General features: G+C 52.9%; 45 non-coding genes across 45 annotated transcripts; all 45 read right to left on the bottom strand.

The window, feature by feature from the left end:
* Positions 1-60: 60 nt before the first annotated feature.
* LOC127140741 (U2 spliceosomal RNA) lies at positions 61-251 on the bottom strand. The gene has a single exon (XR_007811224.1). It is a non-coding gene; the product is annotated as a U2 spliceosomal RNA (small nuclear RNA).
* A 180-nt stretch (positions 252-431) lies between these two features.
* Positions 432-543, bottom strand: LOC127140762 (U5 spliceosomal RNA). Its single transcript, XR_007811245.1, has one exon. It is a non-coding gene; the product is annotated as a U5 spliceosomal RNA (small nuclear RNA).
* A 372-nt stretch (positions 544-915) lies between these two features.
* LOC127140727 (U1 spliceosomal RNA) lies at positions 916-1,078 on the bottom strand. The gene has a single exon (XR_007811210.1). It is a non-coding gene; the product is annotated as a U1 spliceosomal RNA (small nuclear RNA).
* A 563-nt stretch (positions 1,079-1,641) lies between these two features.
* On the bottom strand, positions 1,642-1,832 carry LOC127140740 (U2 spliceosomal RNA). Its single transcript, XR_007811223.1, has one exon. It is a non-coding gene; the product is annotated as a U2 spliceosomal RNA (small nuclear RNA).
* A 181-nt stretch (positions 1,833-2,013) lies between these two features.
* On the bottom strand, positions 2,014-2,125 carry LOC127140761 (U5 spliceosomal RNA). Its single transcript, XR_007811244.1, has one exon. It is a non-coding gene; the product is annotated as a U5 spliceosomal RNA (small nuclear RNA).
* Positions 2,126-2,495: 370 nt separating this feature from the next.
* On the bottom strand, positions 2,496-2,659 carry LOC127140726 (U1 spliceosomal RNA). The gene has a single exon (XR_007811209.1). It is a non-coding gene; the product is annotated as a U1 spliceosomal RNA (small nuclear RNA).
* A 561-nt stretch (positions 2,660-3,220) lies between these two features.
* Positions 3,221-3,410, bottom strand: LOC127140746 (U2 spliceosomal RNA). The gene has a single exon (XR_007811229.1). It is a non-coding gene; the product is annotated as a U2 spliceosomal RNA (small nuclear RNA).
* A 181-nt stretch (positions 3,411-3,591) lies between these two features.
* LOC127140760 (U5 spliceosomal RNA) lies at positions 3,592-3,703 on the bottom strand. The gene has a single exon (XR_007811243.1). It is a non-coding gene; the product is annotated as a U5 spliceosomal RNA (small nuclear RNA).
* Positions 3,704-4,078: 375 nt separating this feature from the next.
* LOC127140725 (U1 spliceosomal RNA) lies at positions 4,079-4,242 on the bottom strand. The gene has a single exon (XR_007811208.1). It is a non-coding gene; the product is annotated as a U1 spliceosomal RNA (small nuclear RNA).
* Positions 4,243-4,801: 559 nt separating this feature from the next.
* LOC127140745 (U2 spliceosomal RNA) lies at positions 4,802-4,991 on the bottom strand. Its single transcript, XR_007811228.1, has one exon. It is a non-coding gene; the product is annotated as a U2 spliceosomal RNA (small nuclear RNA).
* A 181-nt stretch (positions 4,992-5,172) lies between these two features.
* LOC127140763 (U5 spliceosomal RNA) lies at positions 5,173-5,284 on the bottom strand. Its single transcript, XR_007811246.1, has one exon. It is a non-coding gene; the product is annotated as a U5 spliceosomal RNA (small nuclear RNA).
* Positions 5,285-5,655: 371 nt separating this feature from the next.
* Positions 5,656-5,819, bottom strand: LOC127140724 (U1 spliceosomal RNA). Its single transcript, XR_007811207.1, has one exon. It is a non-coding gene; the product is annotated as a U1 spliceosomal RNA (small nuclear RNA).
* A 557-nt stretch (positions 5,820-6,376) lies between these two features.
* On the bottom strand, positions 6,377-6,567 carry LOC127140739 (U2 spliceosomal RNA). Its single transcript, XR_007811222.1, has one exon. It is a non-coding gene; the product is annotated as a U2 spliceosomal RNA (small nuclear RNA).
* A 131-nt stretch (positions 6,568-6,698) lies between these two features.
* LOC127140764 (U5 spliceosomal RNA) lies at positions 6,699-6,813 on the bottom strand. Its single transcript, XR_007811247.1, has one exon. It is a non-coding gene; the product is annotated as a U5 spliceosomal RNA (small nuclear RNA).
* A 346-nt stretch (positions 6,814-7,159) lies between these two features.
* On the bottom strand, positions 7,160-7,321 carry LOC127140728 (U1 spliceosomal RNA). Its single transcript, XR_007811211.1, has one exon. It is a non-coding gene; the product is annotated as a U1 spliceosomal RNA (small nuclear RNA).
* A 557-nt stretch (positions 7,322-7,878) lies between these two features.
* Positions 7,879-8,066, bottom strand: LOC127140747 (U2 spliceosomal RNA). The gene has a single exon (XR_007811230.1). It is a non-coding gene; the product is annotated as a U2 spliceosomal RNA (small nuclear RNA).
* A 179-nt stretch (positions 8,067-8,245) lies between these two features.
* On the bottom strand, positions 8,246-8,357 carry LOC127140759 (U5 spliceosomal RNA). Its single transcript, XR_007811242.1, has one exon. It is a non-coding gene; the product is annotated as a U5 spliceosomal RNA (small nuclear RNA).
* A 244-nt stretch (positions 8,358-8,601) lies between these two features.
* On the bottom strand, positions 8,602-8,713 carry LOC127140758 (U5 spliceosomal RNA). Its single transcript, XR_007811241.1, has one exon. It is a non-coding gene; the product is annotated as a U5 spliceosomal RNA (small nuclear RNA).
* Positions 8,714-9,083: 370 nt separating this feature from the next.
* Positions 9,084-9,245, bottom strand: LOC127140729 (U1 spliceosomal RNA). The gene has a single exon (XR_007811212.1). It is a non-coding gene; the product is annotated as a U1 spliceosomal RNA (small nuclear RNA).
* A 562-nt stretch (positions 9,246-9,807) lies between these two features.
* On the bottom strand, positions 9,808-9,998 carry LOC127140742 (U2 spliceosomal RNA). Its single transcript, XR_007811225.1, has one exon. It is a non-coding gene; the product is annotated as a U2 spliceosomal RNA (small nuclear RNA).
* Positions 9,999-10,179: 181 nt separating this feature from the next.
* On the bottom strand, positions 10,180-10,291 carry LOC127140757 (U5 spliceosomal RNA). The gene has a single exon (XR_007811240.1). It is a non-coding gene; the product is annotated as a U5 spliceosomal RNA (small nuclear RNA).
* Positions 10,292-10,666: 375 nt separating this feature from the next.
* On the bottom strand, positions 10,667-10,830 carry LOC127140723 (U1 spliceosomal RNA). The gene has a single exon (XR_007811206.1). It is a non-coding gene; the product is annotated as a U1 spliceosomal RNA (small nuclear RNA).
* A 562-nt stretch (positions 10,831-11,392) lies between these two features.
* Positions 11,393-11,583, bottom strand: LOC127140738 (U2 spliceosomal RNA). Its single transcript, XR_007811221.1, has one exon. It is a non-coding gene; the product is annotated as a U2 spliceosomal RNA (small nuclear RNA).
* A 181-nt stretch (positions 11,584-11,764) lies between these two features.
* Positions 11,765-11,876, bottom strand: LOC127140756 (U5 spliceosomal RNA). Its single transcript, XR_007811239.1, has one exon. It is a non-coding gene; the product is annotated as a U5 spliceosomal RNA (small nuclear RNA).
* Positions 11,877-12,245: 369 nt separating this feature from the next.
* On the bottom strand, positions 12,246-12,409 carry LOC127140722 (U1 spliceosomal RNA). Its single transcript, XR_007811205.1, has one exon. It is a non-coding gene; the product is annotated as a U1 spliceosomal RNA (small nuclear RNA).
* A 561-nt stretch (positions 12,410-12,970) lies between these two features.
* Positions 12,971-13,161, bottom strand: LOC127140737 (U2 spliceosomal RNA). Its single transcript, XR_007811220.1, has one exon. It is a non-coding gene; the product is annotated as a U2 spliceosomal RNA (small nuclear RNA).
* A 181-nt stretch (positions 13,162-13,342) lies between these two features.
* LOC127140755 (U5 spliceosomal RNA) lies at positions 13,343-13,454 on the bottom strand. Its single transcript, XR_007811238.1, has one exon. It is a non-coding gene; the product is annotated as a U5 spliceosomal RNA (small nuclear RNA).
* A 375-nt stretch (positions 13,455-13,829) lies between these two features.
* On the bottom strand, positions 13,830-13,993 carry LOC127140765 (U1 spliceosomal RNA). Its single transcript, XR_007811248.1, has one exon. It is a non-coding gene; the product is annotated as a U1 spliceosomal RNA (small nuclear RNA).
* A 562-nt stretch (positions 13,994-14,555) lies between these two features.
* On the bottom strand, positions 14,556-14,746 carry LOC127140736 (U2 spliceosomal RNA). Its single transcript, XR_007811219.1, has one exon. It is a non-coding gene; the product is annotated as a U2 spliceosomal RNA (small nuclear RNA).
* A 181-nt stretch (positions 14,747-14,927) lies between these two features.
* LOC127140753 (U5 spliceosomal RNA) lies at positions 14,928-15,039 on the bottom strand. The gene has a single exon (XR_007811236.1). It is a non-coding gene; the product is annotated as a U5 spliceosomal RNA (small nuclear RNA).
* Positions 15,040-15,414: 375 nt separating this feature from the next.
* LOC127140721 (U1 spliceosomal RNA) lies at positions 15,415-15,579 on the bottom strand. Its single transcript, XR_007811204.1, has one exon. It is a non-coding gene; the product is annotated as a U1 spliceosomal RNA (small nuclear RNA).
* A 563-nt stretch (positions 15,580-16,142) lies between these two features.
* Positions 16,143-16,333, bottom strand: LOC127140735 (U2 spliceosomal RNA). Its single transcript, XR_007811218.1, has one exon. It is a non-coding gene; the product is annotated as a U2 spliceosomal RNA (small nuclear RNA).
* Positions 16,334-16,514: 181 nt separating this feature from the next.
* LOC127140752 (U5 spliceosomal RNA) lies at positions 16,515-16,626 on the bottom strand. The gene has a single exon (XR_007811235.1). It is a non-coding gene; the product is annotated as a U5 spliceosomal RNA (small nuclear RNA).
* A 378-nt stretch (positions 16,627-17,004) lies between these two features.
* LOC127140754 (U1 spliceosomal RNA) lies at positions 17,005-17,168 on the bottom strand. Its single transcript, XR_007811237.1, has one exon. It is a non-coding gene; the product is annotated as a U1 spliceosomal RNA (small nuclear RNA).
* A 560-nt stretch (positions 17,169-17,728) lies between these two features.
* Positions 17,729-17,919, bottom strand: LOC127140734 (U2 spliceosomal RNA). Its single transcript, XR_007811217.1, has one exon. It is a non-coding gene; the product is annotated as a U2 spliceosomal RNA (small nuclear RNA).
* Positions 17,920-18,100: 181 nt separating this feature from the next.
* Positions 18,101-18,212, bottom strand: LOC127140751 (U5 spliceosomal RNA). Its single transcript, XR_007811234.1, has one exon. It is a non-coding gene; the product is annotated as a U5 spliceosomal RNA (small nuclear RNA).
* Positions 18,213-18,588: 376 nt separating this feature from the next.
* Positions 18,589-18,752, bottom strand: LOC127140743 (U1 spliceosomal RNA). Its single transcript, XR_007811226.1, has one exon. It is a non-coding gene; the product is annotated as a U1 spliceosomal RNA (small nuclear RNA).
* Positions 18,753-19,313: 561 nt separating this feature from the next.
* LOC127140733 (U2 spliceosomal RNA) lies at positions 19,314-19,504 on the bottom strand. The gene has a single exon (XR_007811216.1). It is a non-coding gene; the product is annotated as a U2 spliceosomal RNA (small nuclear RNA).
* A 181-nt stretch (positions 19,505-19,685) lies between these two features.
* LOC127140750 (U5 spliceosomal RNA) lies at positions 19,686-19,797 on the bottom strand. The gene has a single exon (XR_007811233.1). It is a non-coding gene; the product is annotated as a U5 spliceosomal RNA (small nuclear RNA).
* A 375-nt stretch (positions 19,798-20,172) lies between these two features.
* Positions 20,173-20,336, bottom strand: LOC127140732 (U1 spliceosomal RNA). Its single transcript, XR_007811215.1, has one exon. It is a non-coding gene; the product is annotated as a U1 spliceosomal RNA (small nuclear RNA).
* Positions 20,337-20,898: 562 nt separating this feature from the next.
* On the bottom strand, positions 20,899-21,089 carry LOC127140731 (U2 spliceosomal RNA). Its single transcript, XR_007811214.1, has one exon. It is a non-coding gene; the product is annotated as a U2 spliceosomal RNA (small nuclear RNA).
* Positions 21,090-21,270: 181 nt separating this feature from the next.
* On the bottom strand, positions 21,271-21,382 carry LOC127140749 (U5 spliceosomal RNA). Its single transcript, XR_007811232.1, has one exon. It is a non-coding gene; the product is annotated as a U5 spliceosomal RNA (small nuclear RNA).
* Positions 21,383-21,753: 371 nt separating this feature from the next.
* On the bottom strand, positions 21,754-21,913 carry LOC127140730 (U1 spliceosomal RNA). The gene has a single exon (XR_007811213.1). It is a non-coding gene; the product is annotated as a U1 spliceosomal RNA (small nuclear RNA).
* A 559-nt stretch (positions 21,914-22,472) lies between these two features.
* LOC127140744 (U2 spliceosomal RNA) lies at positions 22,473-22,662 on the bottom strand. Its single transcript, XR_007811227.1, has one exon. It is a non-coding gene; the product is annotated as a U2 spliceosomal RNA (small nuclear RNA).
* A 180-nt stretch (positions 22,663-22,842) lies between these two features.
* LOC127140748 (U5 spliceosomal RNA) lies at positions 22,843-22,954 on the bottom strand. The gene has a single exon (XR_007811231.1). It is a non-coding gene; the product is annotated as a U5 spliceosomal RNA (small nuclear RNA).
* Between the last annotated feature and the right edge of the window lie 400 nt (positions 22,955-23,354).

The following is a 23,354-nucleotide window of genomic DNA, read 5'->3' as shown; positions in this document are numbered from 1 at the left end:
GGGACTCCCCTGGAAAAAACACCCCCCACAAAACTCTATAGTTACATTGCACGTTTCCAGAGAATGTGCACCGTACCTGGAGGTAATGCAATACCGGGTCGATGCGTGGAGTGGAAGGAGCAAGCCCCCGTTCCGGCTCCCTGATCCAAAAATCAATTTAATATATGGTCCCCGGGTAGGGGACGTATCAGATATTAAACTGATAAGAACAGATACTACACTTGATCTTAGCCAAAAGGCCGAGAAGCGATGAGTCCAAAGCGTTTCGTGTTCCGTCCAAGCTCTTGGCACGATCCTCTCTTGTCACGGTGCCTGTTTTCAAGCCAGCCTAACAATGGCTGCTGCTTAGCACCCCCACCCAGTCTCCCCACTTTGCACCCCTGGTTCTTAGCGGAGACAGCCGTTTGACTTTTCACACACTCAAAGGGCTCAGCCTTACGGCCAAACCTACCAAAAATAGCTTAAACTCGTTGGCGTTCCTCTCCACGGAAGTCTTTAGTAAAAGGCGAAAGACTTGTGCGTTATGAAGAGAAACCAGAGTCAGTACGGCCTTCGCCTTGAGGGCAGCCGAGAACCCCAGTCGTCCCAGCCACCACCGTCACGGTAGGCCTCTCTTTGCGCCTGCCGCGTTCCAAATCCCAGATCGCACCCGTCAGCTACCCTGCCCCGTACTGTCACATGCGCTATCCAATGGGGTTTGCGGAGGGTTAGGCTTAGGCGGAAAGCCCCGCCTTGGGGGCGGGGGCGGGGGCTGGGGCATGTGTGCTTGTAACATACAGAAACGCCCACCAATCGTCACGGCCCGACAACAGCACGACTCTGCAGTCGTAAAACTGGCATAGTTGGCAGCACGCTTTCACGCTTACGAGTAAAAGAAGCTACCCGGGACACCTTGTTTTCCTTTGACGTAGCGGTCAGGGGAGAGCGCGAACGCAGTCCCCCACTACCAGAAATTATGCAGTCGAGACTCCCACATTTGGGGAATTCGCAGGGGTCAGCGCAACCGGAGTGCAATGGCTGAGCCTCGCCCTGGTGAACCACCTTCTTGATCATGGTATCTCCCCTGCCAGGTAAGTATGAGTTGGAGTTGTCAGAGACGGTGGGGGTCGGTTCCAGACACAGCACCCTGGCTGATGGTGGCCACACTGCACAATGCCAGAGTTCGGCGACATCAGCATTAGCTGACCCTCATCTGAGGCTTGTCCCCGAGGCGTTGCAAGCACTATACTGCAGTTTGACAAAGTTGCGCGGTGCACAAACTTTGCTGGTTTTATTGACTTTTCTCACCGGTCGGAGCTCGGCCCAGACAAACTGGAATGTGCCTGTTTTTTTTCAAAAAACAGTAATGCATAAGCCGTGTATGCTCCCGTCTCTAAAGGTCTGTTGGACACGTTATCCCCTTATATAGAGAGAACTGCTTACTTTACCTTCTTTTCCAGCTGCAAAAGAGAGACGGTACACCCTGATCAACCTCCGGGGAAGGGAAAAATCAAGAGTGCACCACTAAGCGTACGACTCAGTAACCGCATCAGGGCTTTGAGCAACTTGTACCCTATCGATAAAGGAATGTGAGAAAAGCAAGGGACTCCCCTGGAAAAAACACCCCCCACAAAACTCTATAGTTACATTGCACGTTTCCAGAGAATGTGCACCGTACCTGGAGGTAATGCAATACCGGGTCGATGCGTGGAGTGGAAGGAGCAAGCCCCCGTTCCGGCTCCCTGATCCAAAAATCAATTTAATATATGGTCCCCGGGTAGGGGACGTATCAGATATTAAACTGATAAGAACAGATACTACACTTGATCTTAGCCAAAAGGCCGAGAAGCGATGAGTCCAAAGCGTTTCGTGTTCCGTCCAAGCTCTTGGCACGATCCTCTCTTGTCACGGTGCCCTGTTTTCAAGCCAGCCTAACAATGGCTGCTGCTTAGCACCCCCACCCAGTCTCCCCACTTTGCACCCCTGGTTCTTAGCGGAGACAGCCGTTTGACTTTTCACACACTCAAAGGGCTCAGCCTTACGGCCAAACCTACCAAAAATAGCTTAAACTCGTTGGCGTTCCTCTCCACGGAAGTCTTTAGTAAAAGGCGAAAGACTTGTGCGTTATGAAGAGAAACCAGAGTCAGTACGGCCTTCGCCTTGAGGGCAGCCGAGAACCCCAGTCGTCCCAGCCACCACCGTCACGGTAGGCCTCTCTTTGCGCCTGCCGCGTTCCAAATCCCAGATCGCACCCGTCAGCTACCCTGCCCCGTACTGTCACATGCGCTATCCAATGGGGTTTGCGGAGGGTTAGGCTTAGGCGGAAAGCCCCGCCTTTGGGGGGGGCGGGGGCTGGGGCATGTGTGCTTGTAACATACAGAAACGCCCACCAATCGTCACGGCCCGACAACAGCACCGACTCTGCAGTCGTAAAACTGGCATAGTTGGCAGCACGCTTTCACGCTTACGAGTAAAAGAAGCTACCCGGGACACCTTGTTTTCCTTTGACGTAGCGGTCAGGGAGAGCGCGAACGCAGTCCCCCACTACCAGAAATTATGCAGTCGAGACTCCCACATTTGGGGAATTCGCAGGGGTCAGCGCAACCGGAGTGCAATGGCTGAGCCTCGCCCTGGGTGAACCACCTTCTTGATCATGGTATCTCCCCTGCCAGGTAAGTATGAGTTGGAGTTGTCAGAGACGGTGGGGTCGGTTCCAGACACAGCACCCTGGCTGATGGTGGCCACACTGCACAATGCCAGAGTTCGGCGACATCAGCATTAGCTGACCCTCATCTGAGGCTTGTCCCCGAGGCGTTGCAAGCACTATACTGCAGTTTGACAAAGTTGCGCGTGCACAAACTTTGCTGGTTTTATTGACTTTTCTCACCGGTCGGAGCTCGGCCCAGACAAACTGGAATGTGCCTGTTTTTTTTTCAAAAAACAGTAATGCATAAGCCGTGTATGCTCCCGTCTCTAAAGGTCTGTTGGACACGTTATCCCCTTATATAGAGAGAACTGCTTACTTTACCTTCTTTTCAGCTGCAAAAGAGAGACGGTACACCCTGATCAACCTCCGGGGAAGGGAAAAATCAAGAGTGCACCACTAAGCGTACGACTCAGTAACCGCATCAGGGCTTTGAGCAACTTGTACCCTATCGATAAAGGAATGTGAGAAAAGCAAGGGACTCCCCTGGAAAAAACACCCCCACAAAAACTCTATAGTTACATTGCACGTTTCCAGAGAATGTGCACCGTACCTGGAGGTAATGCAATACCGGGTCGATGCGTGGAGTGGAAGGAGCAAGCCCCCGTTCGGCTCCCTGATCCAAAAATCAATTTAATATATGGTCCCCGGGTAGGGGACGTATCAGATATTAAACTGATAAGAACAGATACTACACTTGATCTTAGCCAAAAGGCCGAGAAGCGATGAGTCCAAAGCGTTTCGTGTTCCGTCCAAGCTCTTGGCACGATCCTCTCTTGTCACGGTGCCCTGTTTTCAAGCCAGCCTAACAATGGCTGCTGCTTAGCACCCCCACCCAGTCTCCCCACTTTGCACCCCTGGTTCTTAGCGGAGACAGCCGTTTGACTTTTCACACACTCAAAGGGCTCAGCCTTACGGCCAAACCTACCAAAAATAGCTTAAACTCGTTGGCGTTCCTCTCCACGGAAGTCTTTAGTAAAAGGCGAAAGACTTGTGCGTTATGAAGAGAAACCAGAGTCAGTACGGCCTTCGCCTTGAGGGCAGCCGAGAACCCCAGTCGTCCCAGCCACCACCGTCACGGTAGGCCTCTCTTTGCGCCTGCCGCGTTCCAAATCCCAGATCGCACCCGTCAGCTACCCTGCCCCGTACTGTCACATGCGCTATCCAATGGGGTTTGCGGAGGGTTAGGCTTAGGCGGAAAGCCCCGCCTTTGGGGGGCGGGGGCGGGGGCTGGGGCATGTGTGCTTGTAACATACAGAAACGCCCACCAATCGTCACGGCCCGACAACAGCACCGACTCTGCAGTCGTAAAACTGGCATAGTTGGCAGCACGCTTTCACGCTTACGAGTAAAAGAAGCTACCCGGGACACCTTGTTTTCCTTTGACGTAGCGGTCAGGGGAGAGCGCGAACGCAGTCCCCCACTACCAGAAATTATGCAGTCGAGACTCCCACATTTGGGGAATTCGCAGGGGTCAGCGCAACCGGAGTGCAATGGCTGAGCCTCGCCCTGGGTGAACCACCTTCTTGATCATGGTATCTCCCCTGCCAGGTAAGTATGAGTTGGAGTTGTCAGAGACGGTGGGTCGGTTCCAGACACAGCACCCTGGCTGATGGTGGCCACACTGCACAATGCCAGAGTTCGGCGACATCAGCATTAGCTGACCCTCATCTGAGGCTTGTCCCGAGGCGTTGCAAGCACTATACTGCAGTTTGACAAAGTTGCGCGGTGCACAAACTTTGCTGGTTTTATTGACTTTTCTCACCGGTCGGAGCTCGGCCCAGACAAACTGGAATGTGCCTGTTTTTTTCAAAAAACAGTAATGCATAAGCCGTGTATGCTCCCGTCTCTAAAGGTCTGTTGGACACGTTATCCCCTTATATAGAGAGAACTGCTTACTTTACCTTCTTTTCCAGCTGCAAAAGAGAGACGGTACACCCTGATCAACCTCCGGGGAAGGGAAAAATCAAGAGTGCACCACTAAGCGTACGACTCAGTAACCGCATCAGGGCTTTGAGCAACTTGTACCCTATCGATAAAGGAATGTGAGAAAAGCAAGGGACTCCCCTGGAAAAAAACACCCCCACAAAACTCTATAGTTACATTGCACGTTTCCAGAGAATGTGCACCGTACCTGGAGGTAATGCAATACCGGGTCGATGCGTGGAGTGGAAGGAGCAAGCCCCCGTTCCGGCTCCCTGATCCAAAAATCAATTTAATATATGGTCCCCGGTAGGGGACGTATCAGATATTAAACTGATAAGAACAGATACTACACTTGATCTTAGCCAAAAGGCCGAGAAGCGATGAGTCCAAAGCGTTTCGTGTTCCGTCCAAGCTCTTGGCACGATCCTCTCTTGTCACGGTGCCCTGTTTTCAAGCCAGCCTAACAATGGCTGCTGCTTAGCACCCCCACCCAGTCTCCCCACTTTGCACCCCTGGTTCTTAGCGGAGACAGCCGTTTGACTTTTCACACACTCAAAGGGCTCAGCCTTACGGCCAAACCTACCAAAAATAGCTTAAACTCCTTGGCGTTCCTCTCCACGGAAGTCTTTAGTAAAAGGCGAAAGACTTGTGCGTTATGAAGAGAAACCAGAGTCAGTACGGCCTTCGCCTTGAGGGCAGCCGAGAACCCCAGTCGTCCCAGCCACCACCGTCACGGTAGGCCTCTCTTTGCGCCTGCGTTCCAAATCCCAGATCGCACCCGTCAGCTACCCTGCCCCGTACTGTCACATGCGCTATCCAATGGGGTTTGCGGAGGGTTAGGTTTAGGCGGAAAGCCCCGCCTTTGGGGGCGGGGGCGGGGGCTGGGGCATGTGTGCTTGTAACATACAGAAACGCCCACCAATCGTCACGGCCCGACAACAGCACCGACTCTGCAGTCGTAAAACTGGCATAGTTGGCAGCACGCTTTCACGCTTACGAGTAAAAGAAGCTACCCGGGACACCTTGTTTTCCTTTGACGTAGCGGTCAGGGGAGAGCGCGAACGCAGTCCCCCACTACCAGAAATTATGCAGTCGAGACTCCCACATTTGGGGAATTCGCAGGGGTCAGCGCAACCGGAGTGCAATGGCTGAGCCTCGCCCTGGGTGAACCACCTTCTTGATCATGGTATCTCCCCTGCCAGGTAAGTATGAGTTGGAGTTGTCAGAGACGGTGGGGTCGGTTCCAGACACAGCACCCTGGCTGATGGTGGCCACACTGCACAATGCCAGAGTTCGGCGACATCAGCATTAGCTGACCCTCATCTGAGGCTTGTCCCGAGGCGTTGCAAGCACTATACTGCAGTTTGACAAAGTTGCGCGGTGCACAAACTTTGCTGGTTTTATTGACTTTTCTCACCGGTCGGAGCTCGGCCCAGACAAACTGGAATGTGCCTGTTTTTTTTCAAAAAACAGTAATGCATAAGCCGTGTATGCTCCCGTCTCTAAAGGTCTGTTGGACACGTTATCCCCTTATAGAGGAACTGCTTACTTTACCTTCTTTTCCAGCTGCAAAAGAGAGACGGTACACCCTGATCAACCTCCGGGGAAGGGAAAAATCAAGAGTGCACCACTAAGCGTACGACTCAGTAACCGCATCAGGGCTTTGAGCAACTTGTACCCTATCGATAAAGGAATGTGAGAAAAGCAAGGGACTCCCCTGGAAAAAACACCCCCACAAAACTCTATAGTTACATTGCACGTTTCCAGAGAATGTGCACCGTACCTGGAGGTAATGCAATACCGGGTCGATGCGTGGAGTGGAAGGAGCAAGCCCCCGTTCCGGCTCCCTGATCCAAAAATCAATTTAATATATGGTCCCCGGGTAGGGGACGTATCAGATATTAAACTGATAAGAACAGATACTACACTTGATCTTAGCCAAAAGGCCGAGAAGCGATGAGATCCAAGCTCTTGGCACGACTTGTCACGGTGCCCTGTTTTCAAGCCAGCCTAACAATGGCTGCTGCTTAGAAGTCTCCCCACTTTGCACCCCTGGTTCTTAGCGGAGACAGCCGTTTGACTTTTCACACACTCAAAAACGGCCAAACCTACCAAAAATAGCTTAAACTCGTTGGCGTTCCTCTCCACGGAAGTCTTTAGTAAAAGGCGAAAGACTTGTGCGTTATGAAGAGAAACCAGAGTCAACGGCCTTCGCCTTGAGGGCAGCCGAGAACCCCAGTCGTCCCAGCCACCACCGTCACGGTAGGCCTCTCTTTGCGCCTGCCGCGTTCCAAATCCCAGATCGCACCCGTCAGCTACCCTGCCCCGTACTGTCACATGCGCTATCCAATGGGGTTTGTTAGGCTTAGGCGGAAAGCCCCGCCTTTGGGGGCGGGGGCGGGGGCCATGTGTGCTTGTAACTACAGAAACGCCCACCAATCGTCACGGCCCGACAGCACCGACTCTGCAGTCGTAAAACTGGCATAGTTGGCAGCACGCTTTCACGCTTACGAGTAAAAGAAGCTACCCGGGACACTTTGACGTAGCGGTCAGGGGAGAGCGCGAACGCAGTCCCCCACTACCAGAAATTATGCAGTCGAGACTCCCACATTTGGGGAATTCGCAGGGGTCAGCGCAACCGGAGTGCAATGGCTGAGCCTCGCCCTGGGAACCACCTTCTTGATCATGGTATCTCCCCTGCCAGGTAAGTATGAGTTGGAGTTGTCAGAGACGGTGGGGTCGGTTCCAGACACAGCACCCTGGCTGATGGTGGCCACACTGCACAATGCCAGAGTTCGGCGACATCAGCATTAGCTGACCCTCATCTGAGGCTTGTCCCGAGGCGTTGCAAGCACTATACTGCAGTTTGACAAAGTTGCGCGGTGCACAAACTTTGCTGGTTTTATTGACTTTTCTCACCGGTCGGAGCTCGGCCCAGACAAACTGGAATGTGCCTGTTTTTTTTCAAAAAACAGTAATGCATAAGCCGTGTATGCTCCCGTCTCTAAAGGTCTGTTGGACACGTTATCCCCTTATATAGAGGAACTGCTTACTTTACCTTCTTTTCCAGCTGCAAAAGAGAGACGGTACACCCTGATCAACCTCCGGGAAGGAAAAATCAAGAGTGCACCACTAAGCGTACGACTCAGTAACCGCATCAGGGCTTTGAGCAACTTGTACCCTATCGATAAAGGAATGTGAGAAAAGCAAGGGACTCCCCTGGAAAAAACACCCCCACAAAACTCTATAGTTACATTGCACGTTTCCAGAGAATGTGCACCGTACCTGGGTAATGCAATACCGGTCGATGCGTGGAGTGGAAGGAGCAAGCCCCCGTTCCGGCTCCCTGATCCAAAAATCAATTTAATATATGGTCCCCGGGTAGGGGACGTATCAGATATTAAACTGATAAGAACAGATACTACACTTGATCTTAGCCAAAAGGCCGAGAAGCGATGAGTCCAAAGCGTTTCGTGTTCCGTCCAAGCTTGGCACGATCCTCTCTTGTCACGGTGCCCTGTTTTCAAGCCAGCCTAACAATGGCTGCTGCTTAGCACCCCCACCCAGTCTCCCCACTTTGCACCCCTGGTTCTTAGCGGAGACAGCCGTTTGACTTTTCACACACTCAAAGGGCTCAGCCTTACGGCCAAACCTACCAAAAATAGCTTAAACTCGTTGGCGTTCCTCTCCACGGAAGTCTTTAGTAAAAGGCGAAAGACTTGTGCGTTATGAAGAGAAACCAGAGTCAGTACGGCCTTCGCCTTGAGGGCAGTTAGAACCCCAAGGCCAGAACGCACCGTCACGGTCGCCTCCGTTTGCTCGCCTGATCCCTCTTCCGTCCAAGCTCTTGGCACGATCCTCTCTTGTCACGGTGCCTGTTTTCAAGCCAGCCTAACAATGGCTGCTGCTTAGCACCCCACCCAGTCTCCCACTTTGCACCCCTGGTTCTTAGCGGAGACAGCCGTTTGACTTTTCACACACTCAAAGGGCTCAGCCTTACGGCCAAACCTACCAAAAATAGCTTAAACTCGTTGGCGTTCCTCTCCACGGAAGTCTTTAGTAAAAGGCGAAAGACTTGTGCGTTATGAAGAGAAACCAGAGTCAGTACGGCCTTCGCCTTGAGGGCAGCCGAGAACCCCAGTCGTCCCAGCCACCACCGTCACGGTAGGCCTCTCTTGCGCCTGCCGCGTTCCAAATCCCAGATCGCACCCGTCAGCTACCCTGCCCCGTACTGTCACATGCGCTATCCAATGGGGTTTGCGGAGGGTTAGGCTTAGGCGGAAAGCCCCGCCTTTGGGGGGGGGGCGGGGGGGGGCATGTGTGCTTGTAACATACAGAAACGCCCACCAATCGTCACGGCCCGACAACAGCACCGACTCTGCAGTCGTAAAACTGGCATAGTTGGCAGCACGCTTTCACGCTTACGAGTAAAAGAAGCTACCCGGGACACCTTGTTTTCCTTTGACGTAGCGGTCAGGGGAGAGCGCGAACGCAGTCCCCCACTACCAGAAATTATGCAGTCGAGACTCCCACATTTGGGGAATTCGCAGGGGTCAGCGCAACCGGAGTGCAATGGCTGAGCCTCGCCTGGTGAACCACCTTCTTGATCATGGTATCTCCCCTGCCAGGTAAGTATGAGTTGGAGTTGTCAGAGACGGTGGGGTCGGTTCCAGACACAGCACCCTGGCTGATGGTGGCCACACTGCACAATGCCAGAGTTCGGCGACATCAGCATTAGCTGACCCTCATCTGAGGCTTGTCCCGAGGCGTTGCAAGCACTATACTGCAGTTTGACAAAGTTGCGCGGTGCACAAACTTTGCTGGTTTTATTGACTTTTCTCACCGGTCGGAGCTCGGCCCAGACAAACTGGAATGTGCCTGTTTTTTTTTCAAAAAACAGTAATGCATAAGCCGTGTATGCTCCCGTCTCTAAAGGTCTGTTGGACACGTTATCCCCTTATATAGAGAGAACTGCTTACTTTACCTTCTTTTCCAGCTGCAAAAGAGAGACGGTACACCCCTGATCAACCTCCGGGGAAGGGAAAAATCAAGAGTGCACCACTAAGCGTACGACTCAGTAACCGCATCAGGGCTTTGAGCAACTTGTACCCTATCGATAAAGGAATGTGAGAAAAGCAAGGGACTCCCTGGAAAAAACACCCCCCACAAAACTCTATAGTTACATTGCACGTTTCCAGAGAATGTGCACCGTACCTGGAGATAATGCAATACCGGGTCGATGCGTGGAGTGGAAGGAGCAAGCCCCCGTTCCGGCTCCCTGATCCAAAAATCAATTTAATATATGGTCCCCGGGTAGGGGACGTATCAGATATTAAACTGATAAGAACAGATACTACACTTGATCTTAGCCAAAAGGCCGAGAAGCGATGAGTCCAAAGCGTTTCGTGTTCCGTCCAAGCTCTTGGCACGATCCTCTCTTGTCACGGTGCCCTGTTTTCAAGCCAGCCTAACAATGGCTGCTGCTTAGCACCCCCACCCAGTCTCCCCACTTTGCACCCCTGGTTCTTAGCGGAGACAGCCGTTTGACTTTTCACACACTCAAAGGGCTCAGCCTTACGGCCAAACCTACCAAAAATAGCTTAAACTCGTTGGCGTTCCTCTCCACGGAAGTCTTTAGTAAAAGGCGAAAGACTTGTGCGTTATGAAGAGAAACCAGAGTCAGTACGGCCTTCGCCTTGAGGGCAGCCGAGAACCCCAGTCGTCCCAGCCACCACCGTCACGGTAGGCCTCTCTTTGCGCCTGCCGCGTTCCAAATCCCAGATCGCACCCGTCAGCTACCCTGCCCCGTACTGTCACATGCGCTATCCAATGGGGTTTGCGGAGGGTTAGGCTTAGGCGGAAAGCCCCGCCTTTGGGGGGCGGGGGCGGGGGCTGGGGCATGTGTGCTTGTAACATACAGAAACGCCCACCAATCGTCACGGCCCGACAACAGCACCGACTCTGCAGTCGTAAAACTGGCATAGTTGGCAGCACGCTTTCACGCTTACGAGTAAAAGAAGCTACCCGGGACACCTTGTTTTCCTTTGACGTAGCGGTCAGGGGAGAGCGCGAACGCAGTCCCCCACTACCAGAAATTATGCAGTCGAGACTCCCACATTTGGGGAATTCGCAGGGGTCAGCGCAACCGGAGTGCAATGGCTGAGCCTCGCCCTGGGTGAACCACCTTCTTGATCATGGTATCTCCCCTGCCAGGTAAGTATGAGTTGGAGTTGTCAGAGACGGTGGGGTCGGTTCCAGACACAGCACCCTGGCTGATGGTGGCCACACTGCACAATGCCAGAGTTCGGCGACATCAGCATTAGCTGACCCTCATCTGAGGCTTGTCCCCGAGGCGTTGCAAGCACTATACTGCAGTTTGACAAAGTTGCGCGGTGCACAAACTTTGCTGGTTTTATTGACTTTTCTCACCGGTCGGAGCTCGGCCCAGACAAACTGGAATGTGCCTGTTTTTTTTCAAAAACAGTAATGCATAAGCCGTGTATGCTCCCGTCTCTAAAGGTCTGTTGGACACGTTATCCCCTTATATAGAGAGAACTGCTTACTTTACCTTCTTTTCCAGCTGCAAAAGAGAGACGGTACACCCTGATCAACCTCCGGGGAAGGGAAAAATCAAGAGTGCACCACTAAGCGTACGACTCAGTAACCGCATCAGGGCTTTGAGCAACTTGTACCCTATCGATAAAGGAATGTGAGAAAAGCAAGGGACTCCCCTGGAAAAAACACCCCCCCACAAAACTCTATAGTTACATTGCACGTTTCCAGAGAATGTGCACCGTACCTGGAGGTAATGCAATACCGGGTCGATGCGTGGAGTGGAAGGAGCAAGCCCCCGTTCCGGCTCCCTGATCCAAAAATCAATTTAATATATGGTCCCCGGGTAGGGGACGTATCAGATATTAAACTGATAAGAACAGATACTACACTTGATCTTAGCCAAAAGGCCGAGAAGCGATGAGTCCAAAGCGTTTCGTGTTCCGTCCAAGCTCTTGGCACGATCCTCTCTTGTCACGGTGCCCTGTTTTCAAGCCAGCCTAACAATGGCTGCTGCTTAGCACCCCCACCCAGTCTCCCCACTTTGCACCCCTGGTTCTTAGCGGAGACAGCCGTTTGACTTTTCACACACTCAAAGGGCTCAGCCTTACGGCCAAACCTACCAAAAATAGCTTAAACTCGTTGGCGTTCCTCTCCACGGAAGTCTTTAGTAAAAGGCGAAAGACTTGTGCGTTATGAAGAGAAACCAGAGTCAGTACGGCCTTCGCCTTGAGGGCAGCCGAGAACCCCAGTCGTCCCAGCCACCACCGTCACGGTAGGCCTCTCTTTGCGCCTGCCGCGTTCCAAATCCCAGATCGCACCCGTCAGCTACCCTGCCCCGTACTGTCACATGCGCTATCCAATGGGGTTTGCGGAGGGTTAGGCTTAGGCGGAAAGCCCCGCCTTTGGGGGGCGGGGGCGGGGGCATGTGTGCTTGTAACATACAGAAACGCCCACCAATCGTCACGGCCCGACAACAGCACCGACTCTGCAGTCGTAAAACTGGCATAGTTGGCAGCACGCTTTCACGCTTACGAGTAAAAGAAGCTACCCGGGACACCTTGTTTTCCTTTGACGTAGCGGTCAGGGGAGAGCGCGAACGCAGTCCCCCACTACCAGAAATTATGCAGTCGAGACTCCCACATTTGGGGAATTCGCAGGGGTCAGCGCAACCGGAGTGCAATGGCTGAGCCTCGCCCTGGGTGAACCACCTTCTTGATCATGGTATCTCCCCTGCCAGGTAAGTATGAGTTGGAGTTGTCAGAGACGGTGGGGTCGGTTCCAGACACAGCACCCTGGCTGATGGTGGCCACACTGCACAATGCCAGAGTTCGGCGACATCAGCATTAGCTGACCCTCATCTGAGGCTTGTCCCCGAGGCGTTGCAAGCACTATACTGCAGTTTGACAAAGTTGCGCGGTGCACAAACTTTGCTGGTTTTATTGACTTTTCTCACCGGTCGGAGCTCGGCCCAGACAAACTGGAATGTGCCTGTTTTTTTTCAAAAAACAGTAATGCATAAGCCGTGTATGCTCCCGTCTCTAAAGGTCTGTTGGACACGTTATCCCCTTATATAGAGAGAACTGCTTACTTTACCTTCTTTTCCAGCTGCAAAAGAGAGACGGTACACCCTGATCAACCTCCGGGGAAGGGAAAAATCAAGAGTGCACCACTAAGCGTACGACTCAGTAACCGCATCAGGGCTTTGAGCAACTTGTACCCTATCGATAAAGGAATGTGAGAAAAGCAAGGGACTCCCCTGGAAAAAACACCCCCACAAAACTCTATAGTTACATTGCACGTTTCCAGAGAATGTGCACCGTACCTGGAGGTAATGCAATACCGGGTCGATGCGTGGAGTGGAAGGAGCAAGCCCCCGTTCCGGCTCCCTGATCCAAAAATCAATTTAATATATGGTCCCCGGGTAGGGGACGTATCAGATATTAAACTGATAAGAACAGATACTACACTTGATCTTAGCCAAAAGGCCGAGAAGCGATGAGTCCAAAGCGTTTCGTGTTCCGTCCAAGCTCTTGGCACGATCCTCTCTTGTCACGGTGCCCTGTTTTCAAGCCAGCCTAACAATGGCTGCTGCTTAGCACCCCCACCCAGTCTCCCCACTTTGCACCCCTGGTTCTTAGCGGAGACAGCCGTTTGACTTTTCACACACTCAAAGGGCTCAGCCTTACGGCCAAACCTACCAAAAATAGCTTAAACTCGTTGGCGTTCCTCTCCACGGAAGTCTTTAGTAAAAGGCGAAAGACTTGTGCGTTATGAAGAGAAACCAGAGTCAGTACGGCCTTCGCCTTGAGGGCAGCCGAGAACCCCAGTCGTCCCAGCCACCACCGTCACGGTAGGCCTCTCTTTGCGCCTGCCGCGTTCCAAATCCCAGATCGCACCCGTCAGCTACCCTGCCCCGTACTGTCACATGCGCTATCCAATGGGGTTTGCGGAGGGTTAGGCTTAGGCGGAAAGCCCCGCCTTTGGGGGGCGGGGGCGGGGGCTGGGGCATGTGTGCTTGTAACATACAGAAACGCCCACCAATCGTCACGGCCCGACAACAGCACCGACTCTGCAGTCGTAAAACTGGCATAGTTGGCAGCACGCTTTCACGCTTACGAGTAAAAGAAGCTACCCGGGACACCTTGTTTTCCTTTGACGTAGCGGTCAGGGGAGAGCGCGAACGCAGTCCCCCACTACCAGAAATTATGCAGTCGAGACTCCCACATTTGGGGAATTCGCAGGGGTCAGCGCAACCGGAGTGCAATGGCTGAGCCTCGCCCTGGGTGAACCACCTTCTTGATCATGGTATCTCCCCTGCCAGGTAAGTATGAGTTGGAGTTGTCAGAGACGGTGGGGTCGGTTCCAGACACAGCACCCTGGCTGATGGTGGCCACACTGCACAATGCCAGAGTTCGGCGACATCAGCATTAGCTGACCCTCATCTGAGGCTTGTCCCCGAGGCGTTGCAAGCACTATACTGCAGTTTGACAAAGTTGCGCGGTGCACAAACTTTGCTGGTTTTATTGACTTTTCTCACCGGTCGGAGCTCGGCCCAGACAAACTGGAATGTGCCTGTTTTTTTTCAAAAAACAGTAATGCATAAGCCGTGTATGCTCCCGTCTCTAAAGGTCTGTTGGACACGTTATCCCCTTATATAGAGAGAACTGCTTACTTTACCTTCTTTTCCAGCTGCAAAAGAGAGACGGTACACCCTGATCAACCTCCGGGGAAGGGAAAAATCAAGAGTGCACCACTAAGCGTACGACTCAGTAACCGCATCAGGGCTTTGAGCAACTTGTACCCTATCGATAAAGGAATGTGAGAAAAGCAAGGGACTCCCCTGGAAAAAACACCCCCCACAAAACTCTATAGTTACATTGCACGTTTCCAGAGAATGTGCACCGTACCTGGAGGTAATGCAATACCGGGTCGATGCGTGGAGTGGAAGGAGCAAGCCCCCGTTCCGGCTCCCTGATCCAAAAATCAATTTAATATATGGTCCCCGGGTAGGGGACGTATCAGATATTAAACTGATAAGAACAGATACTACACTTGATCTTAGCCAAAAGGCCGAGAAGCGATGAGTCCAAAGCGTTTCGTGTTCCGTCCAAGCTCTTGGCACGATCCTCTCTTGTCACGGTGCCCTGTTTTCAAGCCAGCCTAACAATGGCTGCTGCTTAGCACCCCCACCCAGTCTCCCCACTTTGCACCCCTGGTTCTTAGCGGAGACAGCCGTTTGACTTTTCACACACTCAAAGGGCTCAGCCTTACGGCCAAACCTACCAAAAATAGCTTAAACTCGTTGGCGTTCCTCTCCACGGAAGTCTTTAGTAAAAGGCGAAAGACTTGTGCGTTATGAAGAGAAACCAGAGTCAGTACGGCCTTCGCCTTGAGGGCAGCCGAGAACCCCAGTCGTCCCAGCCACCACCGTCACGGTAGGCCTCTCTTTGCGCCTGCCGCGTTCCAAATCCCAGATCGCACCCGTCAGCTACCCTGCCCCGTACTGTCACATGCGCTATCCAATGGGGTTTGCGGAGGGTTAGGCTTAGGCGGAAAGCCCCGCCTTTGGGGGGCGGGGGCGGGGGCTGGGGCATGTGTGCTTGTAACATACAGAAACGCCCACCAATCGTCACGGCCCGACAACAGCACCGACTCTGCAGTCGTAAAACTGGCATAGTTGGCAGCACGCTTTCACGCTTACGAGTAAAAGAAGCTACCCGGGACACCTTGTTTTCCTTTGACGTAGCGGTCAGGGGAGAGCGCGAACGCAGTCCCCCCACTACCAGAAATTATGCAGTCGAGACTCCCACATTTGGGGAATTCGCAGGGGTCAGCGCAACCGGAGTGCAATGGCTGAGCCTCGCCCTGGGTGAACCACCTTCTTGATCATGGTATCTCCCCTGCCAGGTAAGTATGAGTTGGAGTTGTCAGAGACGGTGGGGTCGGTTCCAGACACAGCACCCTGGCTGATGGTGGCCACACTGCACAATGCCAGAGTTCGGCGACATCAGCATTAGCTGACCCTCATCTGAGGCTTGTCCCCGAGGCGTTGCAAGCACTATACTGCAGTTTGACAAAGTTGCGCGGTGCACAAACTTTGCTGGTTTTATTGACTTTTCTCACCGGTCGGAGCTCGGCCCAGACAAACTGGAATGTGCCTGTTTTTTTTCAAAAAACAGTAATGCATAAGCCGTGTATGCTCCCGTCTCTAAAGGTCTGTTGGACACGTTATCCCCTTACTATAGAGAGAACTGCTTACTTTACCTTCTTTTCCAGCTGCAAAAGAGAGACGGTACACCCTGATCAACCTCCGGGGAAGGGAAAAATCAAGAGTGCACCACTAAGCGTACGACTCAGTAACCGCATCAGGGCTTTGAGCAACTTGTACCCTATCGATAAAGGAATGTGAGAAAAGCAAGGGACTCCCCTGGAAAAAACACCCCCCACAAAACTCTATAGTTACATTGCACGTTTCCAGAGAATGTGCACCGTACCTGGAGGTAATGCAATACCGGGTCGATGCGTGGAGTGGAAGGAGCAAGCCCCCGTTCCGGCTCCCTGATCCAAAAATCAATTTAATATATGGTCCCCGGGTAGGGGACGTATCAGATATTAAACTGATAAGAACAGATACTACACTTGATCTTAGCCAAAAGGCCGAGAAGCGATGAGTCCAAAGCGTTTCGTGTTCCGTCCAAGCTCTTGGCACGATCCTCTCTTGTCACGGTGCCCTGTTTTCAAGCCAGCCTAACAATGGCTGCTGCTTAGCACCCCCACCCAGTCTCCCCACTTTGCACCCCTGGTTCTTAGCGGAGACAGCCGTTTGACTTTTCACACACTCAAAGGGCTCAGCCTTACGGCCAAACCTACCAAAAATAGCTTAAACTCGTTGGCGTTCCTCTCCACGGAAGTCTTTAGTAAAAGGCGAAAGACTTGTGCGTTATGAAGAGAAACCAGAGTCAGTACGGCCTTCGCCTTGAGGGCAGCCGAGAACCCCAGTCGTCCCAGCCACCACCGTCACGGTAGGCCTCTCTTTGCGCCTGCCGCGTTCCAAATCCCAGATCGCACCCGTCAGCTACCCTGCCCCGTACTGTCACATGCGCTATCCAATGGGGTTTGCGGAGGGTTAGGCTTAGGCGGAAAGCCCCGCCTTTGGGGGGCGGGGGGCGGGGGGGCTGGGGCATGTGTGCTTGTAACATACAGAAACGCCCACCAATCGTCACGGCCCGACAACAGCACCGACTCTGCAGTCGTAAAACTGGCATAGTTGGCAGCACGCTTTCACGCTTACGAGTAAAAGAAGCTACCCGGGACACCTTGTTTTCCTTTGACGTAGCGGTCAGGGGAGAGCGCGAACGCAGTCCCCCACTACCAGAAATTATGCAGTCGAGACTCCCACATTTGGGGAATTCGCAGGGGTCAGCGCAACCGGAGTGCAATGGCTGAGCCTCGCCCTGGGTGAACCACCTTCTTGATCATGGTATCTCCCCTGCCAGGTAAGTATGAGTTGGAGTTGTCAGAGACGGTGGGGTCGGTTCCAGACACAGCACCCTGGCTGATGGTGGCCACACTGCACAATGCCAGAGTTCGGCGACATCAGCATTAGCTGACCCTCATCTGAGGCTTGTCCCCGAGGCGTTGCAAGCACTATACTGCAGTTTGACAAAGTTGCGCGGTGCACAAACTTTGCTGGTTTTATTGACTTTCTCACCGGTCGGAGCTCGGCCCAGACAAACTGGAATGTGCCTGTTTTTTTTCAAAAAACAGTAATGCATAAGCCGTGTATGCTCCCGTCTCTAAAGGTCTGTTGGACACGTTATCCCCTTATATAGAGAGAACTGCTTACTTTACCTTCTTTTCCAGCTGCAAAAGAGAGACGGTACACCCTGATCAACCTCCGGGAAGGGAAAAATCAAGAGTGCACCACTAAGCGTACGACTCAGTAACCGCATCAGGGCTTTGAGCAACTTGTACCCTATCGATAAAGGAATGTGAGAAAAGCAAGGGACTCCCCTGGAAAAAACACCCCCCACAAAACTCTATAGTTACATTGCACGTTTCCAGAGAATGTGCACCGTACCTGGAGGTAATGCAATACCGGGTCGATGCGTGGAGTGGAAGGAGCAAGCCCCCGTTCCGGCTCCCTGATCCAAAAATCAATTTAATATATGGTCCCCGGGTAGGGGACGTATCAGATATTAAACTGATAAGAACAGATACTACACTTGATCTTAGCCAAAAGGCCGAGAAGCGATGAGTCCAAAGCGTTTCGTGTTCCGTCCAAGCTCTTGGCACGATCCTCTCTTGTCACGGTGCCCTGTTTTCAAGCCAGCCTAACAATGGCTGCTGCTTAGCACCCCCACCCAGTCTCCCCACTTTGCACCCCTGGTTCTTAGCGGAGACAGCCGTTTGACTTTTCACACACTCAAAGGGCTCAGCCTTACGGCCAAACCTACCAAAAATAGCTTAAACTCGTTGGCGTTCCTCTCCACGGAAGTCTTTAGTAAAAGGCGAAAGACTTGTGCGTTATGAAGAGAAACCAGAGTCAGTACGGCCTTCGCCTTGAGGGCAGCCGAGAACCCCAGTCGTCCCAGCCACCACCGTCACGGTAGGCCTCTCTTTGCGCCTGCCGCGTTCCAAATCCCAGATCGCACCCGTCAGCTACCCTGCCCCGTACTGTCACATGCGCTATCCAATGGGGTTTGCGGAGGGTTAGGCTTAGGCGGAAAGCCCCGCCTTTGGGGGGCGGGGGCGGGGGCTGGGGCATGTGTGCTTGTAACATACAGAAACGCCCACCAATCGTCACGGCCCGACAACAGCACCGGACTCTGCAGTCGTAAAACTGGCATAGTTGGCAGCACGCTTTCACGCTTACGAGTAAAAGAAGCTACCCGGGACACCTTGTTTTCCTTTGACGTAGCGGTCAGGGGAGAGCGCGAACGCAGTCCCCCACTACCAGAAATTATGCAGTCGAGACTCCCACATTTGGGGAATTCGCAGGGGTCAGCGCAACCGGAGTGCAATGGCTGAGCCTCGCCCTGGGTGAACCACCTTCTTGATCATGGTATCTCCCCTGCCAGGTAAGTATGAGTTGGAGTTGTCAGAGACGGTGGGGTCGGTTCCAGACACAGCACCCTGGCTGATGGTGGCCACACTGCACAATGCCAGAGTTCGGCGACATCAGCATTAGCTGACCCTCATCTGAGGCTTGTCCCGAGGCGTTGCAAGCACTATACTGCAGTTTGACAAAGTTGCGCGGTGCACAAACTTTGCTGGTTTTATTGACTTTTCTCACCGGTCGGAGCTCGGCCCAGACAAACTGGAATGTGCCTGTTTTTTTTCAAAAAACAGTAATGCATAAGCCGTGTATGCTCCCGTCTCTAAAGGTCTGTTGGACACGTTATCCCCTTATATAGAGAGAACTGCTTACTTTACCTTCTTTTCCAGCTGCAAAAGAGAGACGGTACACCCTGATCAACCTCCGGGGAAGGGAAAAATCAAGAGTGCACCACTAAGCGTACGACTCAGTAACCGCATCAGGGCTTTGAGCAACTTGTACCCTATCGATAAAGGAATGTGAGAAAAGCAAGGGACTCCCCTGGAAAAAACACCCCCCACAAAACTCTATAGTTACATTGCACGTTTCCAGAGAATGTGCACCGTACCTGGAGGTAATGCAATACCGGGTCGATGCGTGGAGTGGAAGGAGCAAGCCCCCGTTCCGGCTCCCTGATCCAAAAATCAATTTAATATATGGTCCCCGGGTAGGGGACGTATCAGATATTAAACTGATAAGAACAGATACTACACTTGATCTTAGCCAAAAGGCCGAGAAGCGATGAGTCCAAAGCGTTTCGTGTTCCGTCCAAGCTCTTGGCACGATCCTCTCTTGTCACGGTGCCCTGTTTTCAAGCCAGCCTAACAATGGCTGCTGCTTAGCACCCCCACCCAGTCTCCCCACTTTGCACCCCTGGTTCTTAGCGGAGACAGCCGTTTGACTTTTCACACACTCAAAGGGCTCAGCCTTACGGCCAAACCTACCAAAAATAGCTTAAACTCGTTGGCGTTCCTCTCCACGGAAGTCTTTAGTAAAAGGCGAAAGACTTGTGCGTTATGAAGAGAAACCAGAGTCAGTACGGCCTTCGCCTTGAGGGCAGCCGAGAACCCCAGTCGTCCCAGCCACCACCGTCACGGTAGGCCTCTCTTTGCGCCTGCCGCGTTCCAAATCCCAGATCGCACCCGTCAGCTACCCTGCCCCGTACTGTCACATGCGCTATCCAATGGGGTTTGCGGAGGGTTAGGCTTAGGCGGAAAGCCCCGCCTTTGGGGGGCGGGGGCGGGGGCTGGGGCATGTGTGCTTGTAACATACAGAAACGCCCACCAATCGTCACGGCCCGACAACAGCACCGACTCTGCAGTCGTAAAACTGGCATAGTTGGCAGCACGCTTTCACGCTTACGAGTAAAAGAAGCTACCCGGGACACCTTGTTTTCCTTTGACGTAGCGGTCAGGGGAGAGCGCGAACGCAGTCCCCCACTACCAGAAATTATGCAGTCGAGACTCCCACATTTGGGGAATTCGCAGGGGTCAGCGCAACCGGAGTGCAATGGCTGAGCCTCGCCCTGGGTGAACCACCTTCTTGATCATGGTATCTCCCCTGCCAGGTAAGTATGAGTTGGAGTTGTCAGAGACGGTGGGGTCGGTTCCAGACACAGCACCCTGGCTGATGGTGGCCACACTGCACAATGCCAGAGTTCGGCGACATCAGCATTAGCTGACCCTCATCTGAGGCTTGTCGCCGAGGCGTTGCAAGCACTATACTGCAGTTTGACAAAGTTGCGCGGTGCACAAACTTTGCTGGTTTTATTGACTTTTCTCACCGGTCGGAGCTCGGCCCAGACAAACTGGAATGTGCCTGTTTTTTTTCAAAAAACAGTAATGCATAAGCCGTGTATGCTCCCGTCTCTAAAGGTCTGTTGGACACGTTATCCCCTTCTATAGAGGGAACTGCTTACTTTACCTTCTTTTCCAGCTGCAAAAGAGAGACGGTACACCCTGATCAACCTCCGGGGAAGGGAAAAATCAAGAGTGCACCACTAAGCGTACGACTCAGTAACCGCATCAGGGCTTTGAGCAACTTGTACCCTATCGATAAAGGAATGTGAGAAAAGCAAGGGACTCCCCTGGAAAAAACACCCCCCACAAAACTCTATAGTTACATTGCACGTTTCCAGAGAATGTGCACCGTACCTGGAGGTAATGCAATACCGGGTCGATGCGTGGAGTGGAAGGAGCAAGCCCCCGTTCCGGCTCCCTGATCCAAAAATCAATTTAATATATGGTCCCCGGGTAGGGGACGTATCAGATATTAAACTGATAAGAACAGATACTACACTTGATCTTAGCCAAAAGGCCGAGAAGCGATGAGTCCAAAGCGTTTCGTGTTCCGTCCAAGCTCTTGGCACGATCCTCTCTTGTCACGGTGCCCTGTTTTCAAGCCAGCCTAACAATGGCTGCTGCTTAGCACCCCCACCCAGTCTCCCCACTTTGCACCCCTGGTTCTTAGCGGAGACAGCCGTTTGACTTTTCACACACTCAAAGGGCTCAGCCTTACGGCCAAACCTACCAAAAATAGCTTAAACTCGTTGGCGTTCCTCTCCACGGAAGTCTTTAGTAAAAGGCGAAAGACTTGTGCGTTATGAAGAGAAACCAGAGTCAGTACGGCCTTCGCCTTGAGGGCAGCCGAGAACCCCAGTCGTCCCAGCCACCACCGTCACGGTAGGCCTCTCTTTGCGCCTGCCGCGTTCCAAATCCCAGATCGCACCCGTCAGCTACCCTGCCCCGTACTGTCACATGCGCTATCCAATGGGGTTTGCGGAGGGTTAGGCTTAGGCGGAAAGCCCCGCCTTTGGGGGCGGGGGCGGGGGCGGGGCATGTGTGCTTGTAACATACAGAAACGCCCACCAATCGTCACGGCCCGACAACAGCACCGACTCTGCAGTCGTAAAACTGGCATAGTTGGCAGCACGCTTTCACGCTTACGAGTAAAAGAAGCTACCCGGGACACCTTGTTTTCCTTTGACGTAGGTCAGGGGAGCGCGAACGCAGTCCCCCACTACCAGAAATATGCAGTCGAGACTCCACATTTGGGGAATTCGCAGGGGTCAGCGCAACCGGAGTGCAATGGCTGAGCCTCGCCCTGGGTGAACCACCTTCTTGATCATGGTATCTCCCCTGCCAGGTAAGTATGAGTTGGAGTTGTCAGAGACGGTGGGTCGGTTCCAGACACAGCACCCTGGCTGATGGTGGCCACACTGCACAATGCCAGAGTTCGGCGACATCAGCATTAGCTGACCCTCATCTGAGGCTTGTCCCCGAGGCGTTGCAAGCACTATACTGCAGTTTGACAAAGTTGCGCGGTGCACAAACTTTGCTGGTTTTATTGACTTTTCTCACCGGTCGGAGCTCGGCCCAGACAAACTGGAATGTGCCTGTTTTTTTTCAAAAAACAGTAATGCATAAGCCGTGTATGCTCCCGTCTCTAAAGGTCTGTTGGACACGTTATCCCCTTATATAGAGAGAACTGCTTACTTTACCTTCTTTTCCAGCTGCAAAAGAGAGACGGTACACCCTGATCAACCTCCGGGAAGGGAAAAATCAAGAGTGCACCACTAAGCGTACGACTCAGTAACCGCATCAGGGCTTTGAGCAACTTGTACCCTATCGATAAGGAATGTGAGAAAAGCAAGGGACTCCCCTGGAAAAAACACCCCCCACAAAACTCTATAGTTACATTGCACGTTTCCAGAGAATGTGCACCGTACCTGGAGGTAATGCAATACCGGGTCGATGCGTGGAGTGGAAGGAGCAAGCCCCCGTTCCGGCTCCCTGATCCAAAAATCAATTTAATATATGGTCCCCGGTAGGGGACGTATCAGATATTAAACTGATAAGAACAGATACTACACTTGATCTTAGCCAAAAGGCCGAGAAGCGATGAGTCCAAAGCGTTTCGTGTTCCGTCCAAGCTCTTGGCACGATCCTCTCTTGTCACGGTGCCCTGTTTTCAAGCCAGCCTAACAATGGCTGCTGCTTAGCACCCCCACCCAGTCTCCCCACTTTGCACCCCTGGTTCTTAGCGGAGACAGCCGTTTGACTTTTCACACACTCAAGGGCTCAGCCTTACGGCCAAACCTACCAAAAATAGCTTAAACTCGTTGGCGTTCCTCTCCACGGAAGTCTTTAGTAAAAGGCGAAAGACTTGTGCGTTATGAAGAGAAACCAGAGTCAGTACGGCCTTCGCCTTGAGGGCAGCCGAGAACCCCAGTCGTCCCAGCCACCACCGTCACGGTAGCCTCTCTTTGCGCCTGCCGCGTTCCAAATCCCAGATCGCACCCGTCAGCTACCCTGCCCGTACTGTCACATGCGCTATCCAATGGGGTTTGCGGAGGGTTAGGCTTAGGCGGAAAGCCCCGCCTTTGGGGGGCGGGGGCGGGGGCTGGGGCATGTGTGCTTGTAACATACAGAAACGCCCACCAATCGTCACGGCCCGACAACAGCACCGACTCTGCAGTCGTAAAACTGGCATAGTTGGCAGCACGCTTTCACGCTTACGAGTAAAAGAAGCTACCCGGGACACCTTGTTTTCCTTTGACGTAGCGGTCAGGGGAGAGCGCGAACGCAGTCCCCC

Source organism: Lates calcarifer, unplaced genomic scaffold (assembly GCF_001640805.2).
Source record: "Lates calcarifer isolate ASB-BC8 unplaced genomic scaffold, TLL_Latcal_v3 _unitig_4951_quiver_2579, whole genome shotgun sequence".
NCBI lineage: Eukaryota > Metazoa > Chordata > Actinopteri > Centropomidae > Lates > Lates calcarifer.
This window is presented reverse-complemented; position numbering and strand designations above follow the sequence as displayed.